Source organism: Sylvia atricapilla, chromosome 7 (genome assembly GCF_009819655.1).
Source record: "Sylvia atricapilla isolate bSylAtr1 chromosome 7, bSylAtr1.pri, whole genome shotgun sequence".
Classification (NCBI taxonomy): Eukaryota; Metazoa; Chordata; class Aves; order Passeriformes; family Sylviidae; genus Sylvia; species Sylvia atricapilla.
In genome coordinates, this window is record NC_089146.1 from 11746381 (window position 1) to 11755421 (window position 9041).

Here is a 9041-nt window from a genome sequence, read left to right on the forward strand (position 1 = left end):
AAAGGGTCACTCTTGCCCGTCCTCTCAGCTCAGAACAGCTCCCAGCAAAAGCACCCCTCTTACATTCCAGCACTGCCCTTGAAGGAGATAGGGAGATAAGGCAGGGGAAAGGACAGTGCATGGTGGTTTATAATGAGGCAAAGTAAAACCAGTTTGGAAGAAAACCAAGCCAGTCCCATTCATTCCTAGTCAAACAAGTAGGGCAGAACTAGTGCTCCTGGAAGCAGGAAAATAGGGACTCTGGGGCTAGATCCCACCCTAAACTTTGCTTTCCTCTTCAGCAAGTGCCCCAAACAGCAAGTCATGACATCCTGAGCCTTTCAGCTGGAGCCAGGCTCTGAATTTAGCATTGCCTTCAAAATGTACAGTACCATGATGCTGCTGTATCACGGTAACACATTCAACCAGCTGGTCATACAATGAAATACATTTTTTAGTGATTTATACTGATACACAGCCTGACCTTTTAAAGACAAATCATATTCTATTCATTTACCCCATTACACGTATGTTCTCTGAATAGTTCCAGAATAGTTCTTCAAATGCAGTAACCTATGGAACTGAGATTATATCAATATTGGCTAAGACAAGTATGACTCTTTTACTATATTTATCTCCTAGAGGATTATTTGCTGATAGTGGGATTGTCTGTTCTCTATTTAATATTCCAAAGTCATTTCCATGCTGGTGAGACAAGCTAGCAAGGCTCTTAAAATACAAGTCATTGTGTGCACTGCAACAGCTTGGACACAGATACAGACATCAGAATTCACTTTGTATTAGAGGGTTGTTCTCCCACACTGTCCTCCTCAGTGGATACCACATGCCCTGGATAGCCACCAGAAACAGGCAGAAACTTGTGATTCTCCATTCTTGGCCATACATTATATCAGACAGCTCTGTATGTTACCAGTCAGCAGAGTTGCAGATGATGACATGGGAAAAATACCTACAGGTAGTTGACCATTAGCTCTCCCCAGCGCAAACAGACTTCATTCAAAATATGCATTTGAAGCTGTATCCAGGACAAACATATTTGATACTGAGATGTGCTGGAAGATCTCCATCTAACATCACTAGAGTTCAAAATGCACCTTACTCAGAGGACTGTGGGTCCCAGGGGAGTACCTTTCCTTGAAGTTTCACTTTAGGGGCTTTATTATGATTGCTGATGCAAAAGTGCTTCATGTGTTGTAGATGTCTATGAATGGTGCAGCTGTGGGAAAAGAGCTGTGGTCCTACAGCTTGGTACTGGGGAGAACAACCCTGCACAAAGACCAAAAAGGACCATATCATCATCCTCACCTGTAATGTCTGTACTGCTCCAATGCTGAGGCTGAGATAATTGTTTCTCAGAATGGTGTTTCCAACAAGCAGATGTCTGTGAAATAAGCAGAGATACCTCCTGAGGATTTAATATTAATAAATTCTCTGAATAGATTGTAGCTGTGTGTTTTCTACCATCCCTCCCTATAAACTGAAGCATGGATTAGTACACACTATTTATAGATCTCAGCCCATCCACTTCATTGGAACACCCCTGAAGCTGTGGGAGATGTAGCTGCATTCAAAGCCAAACATCATTTCCAGGGTCCACATAGCATCATGGCAAAACTCTGCCTTTCAGCATGGTAGAAACCATGGAAAACATTAGATGTTGTACTGGATCTAAAATATCTGGCTCCATGCCTGCCCTGATAATTTTTGCATGACAAATGAGTATAGACACAAAGAAGGAAGAGAGCATAGAAAAGGGGAAATCTCTCTGGGAGGACTGAGTGGGGAGGAGATGAGGCAGAGCTGTCCTTGAATGACTTGTTCTTGGGTACCTGTATTTCCTTGTGGCTGCCAAGTGGCCACAGGGGTCAAATGAACAGCATTATACACACACATGCCTGTTTGAGATCAACCAGTTTAAAATTCAGGAGAATCAGATGCCAAGAGCAGGTGTAGTAGCACAGGAGAAAAGAAAAACTGTGATTCTTTCCAATTAAACCTCATATTTCCTGGGTTTAGAATTTCAGTAATTTAAATATATTTTAGACTAAGCCTTAGAAATAGAAGTTGGCAGCCTGGAGGAATTAATTTTTTTATTATTATTTTATTTTAAGAGATTAACTCAAGTTGATAGATTTAGAGCATTTTTTAAGTTTGTTGGTTTCAGATGTTTAAAAAGAAATTTAAAATAAACAAACAAATTCCAGTAGAAAATTTGGCAAGGGCTGAATCCTTTGGGCAAAATTTTCCCAGGAGAAACATAGATCTCTGATAAGCAACAGAGGAGATGCTGTATTTCACAGCTGCAATGCAGATCTGAGGCCTCTCCAGAGACTCCCACATACTAAACAGGGATTTCTTTAGTTTAAATGCCAGATCTACTTTGGTCCCAGTGAAACTCCAGAGGGGCATTTTCTAGGAAAACGGGGCATGTTTAATCCACTTCATCATTAATGCAAAGAATAGTCTCAATATTTGTGAAAATCAAAACCATGTGTTATGGAAGGTCCTTCATATCTTGAGTGAATTAAGTTCTACTTGCCAGCCTTGGCTGGGCAGCTGGGCCATAGTTTGTCTGTTTGCAATGTCTCATGACAGGGGTCTGTACGGAAGCCAGCATGAGCCAGACTGCTGGCCTGACTGAGCATTTCCCTGAAGGATGTGCTGGAAAATTTACTTCAGTGACTAAGGCTGGAAGTGCCACAGATGTCAGAGGAAAATAACATCTCCTAGCAATGCAGTCTCACTTTGGCTTCACCTTTCTCATCAGTAATGGTGTTGAGAATTTTCTCTGCTAATTAAACCTGGAACATTTCACATTTGGACTGGATTTAAAACAAAAAGGCTGAAAACAATTATGTCTCTGAACAGAGCTCTTGGGTTTATAACCATGTGACAGTACTGCCAAGGTCAACTATCCCCATGATGAAGTCTGGGAACAATTCTTAGGAGCCAAACATGACACAGATCACCATGCTGATGCTGGTGAGCTGAGGGCTGAGCAGCAGGACCTGCATCTTGCAGTTGGTGAAGAGCTTCAAAATAAACCACACCATGCTTCAGTGGGCAAATGCTGAAGGCTTCTGACTTGATTAGATGCCTGTTTTATAGAAAACCCTCTCAGAGCCATTCAGTTGGACAGACCTGGAAGATTTGATGATGTTGAAAGAAGACGGTCTGCAAGAGACTTGGGAGCAGGGATGCTGACCATGCATTGCAGATCCTGAGCAAAAAGAGATGGAGACAATTGGAGATAGCTGTGAGCCCCAAGCTTGGGACCATGTTTGAGGCTCCTGGAAGCAGAATGAGGCTCTCTTGGGGGCTGAGTGAGGAGGCAGTCTGAGAATGCCTTTGAAGGCAGCAGAGAGAAACCCAGGAAAGCAGCTGCCCCACTGGCCCAGGAGGAACCTTTATCATTTGGACACAACCAGTGCAGGCAGACAGGTTGCTAGCAATCACCACGTCTTCAGGGAGCTGCCTGTGTGTGCCCAGGCTACATCACAGTCTCTGCCAGGGCAGGCTTGCTCGACTTAATACATGTGAGGAAAAAATGGCAGGCCTGGAGGGAAGCAGTCTCTGAGCAGTGAGCATTGGACCCTTCACACCCAGCAGTGCCTGAGGCAGCTGCAGAGAAGATGACCCTGAAGGGGCTGCCCTGGGGCCACAGCCCCATCTTTTTCTACCCTTTCACAGCAGGCACTGCTATGCTAAGTTCCCTTTGGTTTGCACAAGTGAGGGAGAGAGAACATAGCTTCATCTTACAGATTTCCACCCACCTGCCCAGTGGCTCCAGATAAAGTTTTGGAGGGAAGTGGAGCCGAGAAACCTCTGCAGTCATAAGTGTCTCTGGGCAATGCTGACTTTTGCAAGGGGTGCAGGACTTCTGCAAAGCTGCACATCTTTCAGAAGGAAAAGCTATATCATCCCCTTCAGTTGAACATGCTGCTTCCTTCAGACAGACCATCCAGCTGACACTGAAAGGCAGCCTTGGGCAGCTTTTTGAACCCACCCAGCATGATCACCACATTTACCAGGCCTCCAAAGCATGTTCAAGGGTCTGAAGATGTCTTCCATTGCTAGTATGCTTACAGCTCTAATGAGATTAGGAGCAAGCTGTTTCTTCCAAACAATGGTGCTATCTCATTCTAACCAATTTAGATTATAATCTGCTCTTCCAGATATTAATATTTTCATATTAATGTAGATCCTTTTATCCCTGTAGCTTAGCACGGGGTTCTGATTTATTAAATAGCTGGCTCCCTCTGGACTAGAGGAGCAGGATGCTGCGTTGTGATGAGCTTAATAACTCACTGCTCCCCATTAGTAAATCACAGACTAGTGCTTCAAATTTGCAGAGAGAATTGGGTTGACTTTCCCCTCAGTCCTCGAAGCCTCTTAGTCCTGTTGTACAAAACTACCTACTAACAATCTTTCTTAAATGAGCCAAGTGCTCTGTATGGGTTCAGCCCATTCGACTGAACTTTGAACAGTAATTTGGGGAGTGAGGGCAGGAGCAGAGTCAACAGATTTCACTGGCTTTTCCCATCAAATGGTGCCAGAGCACTTTTCTGGAGGCACCAGCAATATAACATCCAGCAGAATTAGTGTATTTATTATTTTAGAAGAGCTAATGTTTTTTTAATATCTCCAGGTTTGAAGCAAAGGTTGAAAGTAAGGGCAGCCTATTTGCATTGTGAATAAAGTTATCTGCCTCCTCCACCCCTACCCCTGCATCCCTGACTGAATATGCAGAAATAAATGCCTTCTAATGATCCCTGGGGGGCTGAAGCTTTGATATGGATCTTGCCCGGGGTATGGTGGTTGGGAGAAGTTCTGCCAGACTGAAACCCACATGGCAGTGGGGGAGTAGGCAGTCTTCCCCTGAGTGGGAAAGAAGGGAAATTGGATTATCTTGCTAGCAGTTGGTGTTTTTCTGTCTACAAGAACTTACAGATGAGAGGCCCCAGCTGGGAAGTTAAATTCAGCCCTCTGCAGACAGCAATGTGTGTTTTCCTCATCTAAATAAGATAGATGATCCCATCCAAGTTCTGCAAAGTTTTTCCCTGCTTTGGCTGTGCGCAGGGCAGGTGGGTAGAGAAGCAAAATTGCGGTATTTGAATTTCAGTTTGGTGGCTGCTGAAAATGTGAGTATGTGTGGCCATGTGTTTGTAAACACAGATTACTCTTTGGATGTGACATCTGGTTTTCAAGGAGCTCCCACAGTAGGCAGAATCACAGGAGTACACACTTCAGTTCCCTCAGACAAATCTATTGTGAGACACTGTTTTGCAGTTTACAGCACACTGAATAAGCTCAAAAAACCCCAAATGCAGCTGAAGCCCCTTAATAGAGAAAACCTGTTTAAATGGGCTGCTTTCTGGGAACAAATTGTTGAATAAAAAGAACACCCTGGCAATGGGAAAGTTTTCTGCGTTGCCAAGAGGTTCCATAAAAAGCCCATTTTATAGCGTTAACCCGTTCCCTGTAGAAGCCAGAGCATACCGCAGAGGATCACATGCTGCCTGGGAAGCGGCGGCAGAGAGATGAAATAGAGCAGCCAGAAAGGGCTCGCAGCCCTGTGCTCCCTCCCTGGCACCCCTGAGGTGGGGTGGTGCCGTGGGGATTCCAGCTATGATGCCAGACCAAGCGGCTTTTCCCCTGGGGTGTAGACACAACACCTTCCTAACAGAGTGTGATACCAGGAATGTGGAGCAAGCTCCCAGACACACAGGATGTGCCAGGGAAGGAGTAAAGGGAAATACCAGATTTTTTTCCTCACAGAGAAGGAGAGAGAAGAAAGGATTCTGCAAGAGAGCTGTTACAGACAGAAAGGAACCAAGACATAAAATGCTGCTGTTGCTTTTCAGTATCAGGATGGCACACAGTAAGTTTCCTAAGACTCCAGCATCCTCCTGCATCAACTGCAAAAACCCAGTAGCAGCATTTTGGGATGATTTGCACTGATTACTCGAGAATTCCTGAAGGGTTTTTGAGAGAGGCGTTTATTCCCCCTGCTCCTTCTGTGCAAACTGTAGGTCAGCCCAGGCACACAGGAGAGCACTCTGGGCAGGCTGTGGTTGTGTTTTTGGAATCAGGGCTACTTACATCATTCTAAGCAATCCTGCTCCCCTTCCACTCCCCATTGCTTTCTTGTCCATACCCTGCACCACCAGCTATGCCAGCATGCTGTCTGTGTAGCACATGGTGAATGAGACCAGAGAACTCATCCAGATAAAAAACAACTATAGGAAAAAGATGTTTATTTTTCAGCTGGATTGGTTCCTGCCCTGGGTCACTGCACAGCAGGGAGACGCAGGGATGAGAGCAAGTGCTGAGGATCTGTAAACTGTCAGTCAGCAAAGGTCCCCACCATCATCCCCACTTTCTACCCCTCTATGTGGCGGATTAGACTTCATTTTATGTAGGGCTTTTTCTTTCACCCCAAGTTTAGTTTTCTAACAGTTGCAGAGATGTGATTCAACCTACAACAAGAGCTTGAGAGCCTTCTTATGTCACATAATAATCTTGGAGTGGCAGGCTACCTCCCACTGTGTGGCTGGCTGCAAGGATCCACAGGATCCCAAAAGCTCAAAAAAATTTGAGGGGGATTTGGACTATATGGCCTTTAAAGGTCCCTTCCAACCCAAACTATCCTGTGGTTCTACCTCCTGCAAATAGACTTGTCCGTTTATGTGTTACCATCCAGCAGCACTGTGTGTAAATCCAGTCACAGGAACAATAGAGCTCTCTTATTAGCATGCTGTACAATCCATACATAGCTCTTTCCTTTTCAGCTTGGTTTCTGGTCACAGGGATGCAGCAACTCTGCTCCCAGCTCTGGAATCAGTGACTTTTGGGCAGTGAGTGTAAGGATCTGCCCCATTCTCCACTGCAGGCAGAAAAACACCGGTCAAATCTCATGAGGCACCCTCTCACCAGGCTGCACGAGGCTTGTCTGCCTTGTATTGCAAGTAGGCTACTTTTAGCACCAGCTGCTTCAGTACCAAAAGGTGTCATGGAATTTTAATGGCCACAGATGGCCACAGCTTCTGTTTTATGTCTTATCTGAGCCCTCCTCACCCTCAAAGCACCACCACAGCAACACCATGCTCTTCTTGGGACAGGCTGGGGAGAGAGTGGACTCAGGTGGGTGAGAGCTGCCAGTTCAACACCTCTGCTGCCTGTGGCTCAGCCTGGATTTTCCGTTCCTAATGCAGAACCTGTTGGCTGTATGCAAATATGATGGAGTTGGGCAACAGAAAGCTGTAGGTGAATATCAAATAAAATAGTTTAGATCCATCTCCTCAAAAACATTCTAAATCCATGTCCTCAGGGTCTTTGAGACACATTTTAGCTGGAACACCTTTTGGATGATTAGATTCCCACATTTTTCCATAGGCAAAGGAAGCATGCCGAGATACAGTTCATAGCAACTGTGCAAATTCATTTTAAGTCGTGGCCAGATGTTGGCAAGAAGAGACTGAAGAAAAGCTCATGCTATTTTCTCATTTAAGTATATAGGAAAATGGATCCTCCTATCCAGCTGTGAGCTTTTCCAGAATACACCCCAGAGTGCAGCTGATGGATGTGCCTCCCACAACCCATAGAGTTTGATGCTGTTCCAGACATGCTTCATGGGGAGTATTCCATTCAAAATAATTATCAACTTGAATAGAGTAAGTACCAATCTATGGAAAACCCACTTTGTCTGCTGCCTGGGAAGAGATTACAAAGCACATTTGGCTATTGTGTGCATGCTTGTAAATTTTAAAGTCCTGGGTGAGATCTCTGTATCTGGAGAGCATCAGAGGATCTTGAGAGCACTAAGGCAATGTGGAACCCAAATCTTTCTTCTTTTTTCTCCCAAAGGAGTCCCAGACTGTATTCAGTAAAAGTCACCATAGCTTCAGTAACTCCTAATAAATCTTACACTAGCTTTTGATTTGGAGAACCCACACAGGAAAAACCTGCCCCCAAACTCTCATCTCCTGTCTCAGTTATATTAATTTCTCCATGCCGTCCTTCCTTGACATCCATAATGTTCCACCTCCAGCCCAGACAGATCAGTGTAGTGCAGATCTGACTCACACATCATTGTCACTGTGTTGCTCCTCACTGTGGCACTATTTTCATCACACCAGGTAGCAGTGCCTTCAGGCTCCTACCTAACCCTGCTCTCTTTTGTTTTCCCAAGAGATCTTCTGTTCCACTGCCAGTGGGATGCAGCTATCCACTTTGCTCCTCCAGTGCTAGTTGCTTATTTTTCCTCATTGGCCCTGGTCTTCCAGCCACTGTGTTCTCGTTTTTAACTGCAACTCCTTCCCTCAGCACAGGCCTGCCTTGTAAGGTCTGCACAACACCACCTCAGTTACACTCTTCCTGGATACCTGTATCCTTTGCAGTGATCAGAACAATCTGCCTGAATTAGTCCCAGGCTTCTATACTTCACTTGGCCAGAGCTTTTCCTTAAAAGAACTGGAACATTGGCTCTTGAGGTGCATCTCAGTTTTAAAGACCCTGAAGGCAAATGAGACAAAAAACTATGTGTAGTTTAAGCCTACAACAGCCTCCTTGAAGACACAGTAAGTTGGAAAAGTCCCTGCTGTGCTCTGAACATGCTGCCAGCTGAGGTGCAAGTACAGATTCCCCACATGTGGTTGAGGTCTGCAGTCTGGGCCGCAAAGTTTCGAGACTTAGGCTGCGGTTTGATTATAAAATAAATCTGACTCTGTGGTTCCCAGTATTGATCAAAAATGCCACAGCCATATGACATGAAACCTGGATCTAGCACTCCACCAAGTTAAACACATTTAGAAGGTTTAGACAAGTCAGTTTTTTCATGGCAAGGTGTTGGAGTAGACCAGTTCCTACACCACACTACTGTCCTGCCAAATCAGCTATAAACTGTCTACCACAAGTAGCCCAAAGCTGACGTAACAGCATAAAGTTGCATAAATTCTGTGTTGTGTGCTTGGACTAGTTTGACAGAAATGCACTTGTGTGTATGGGATTGACCCTGGGTAACTGGGGACTGCTGGGTGATC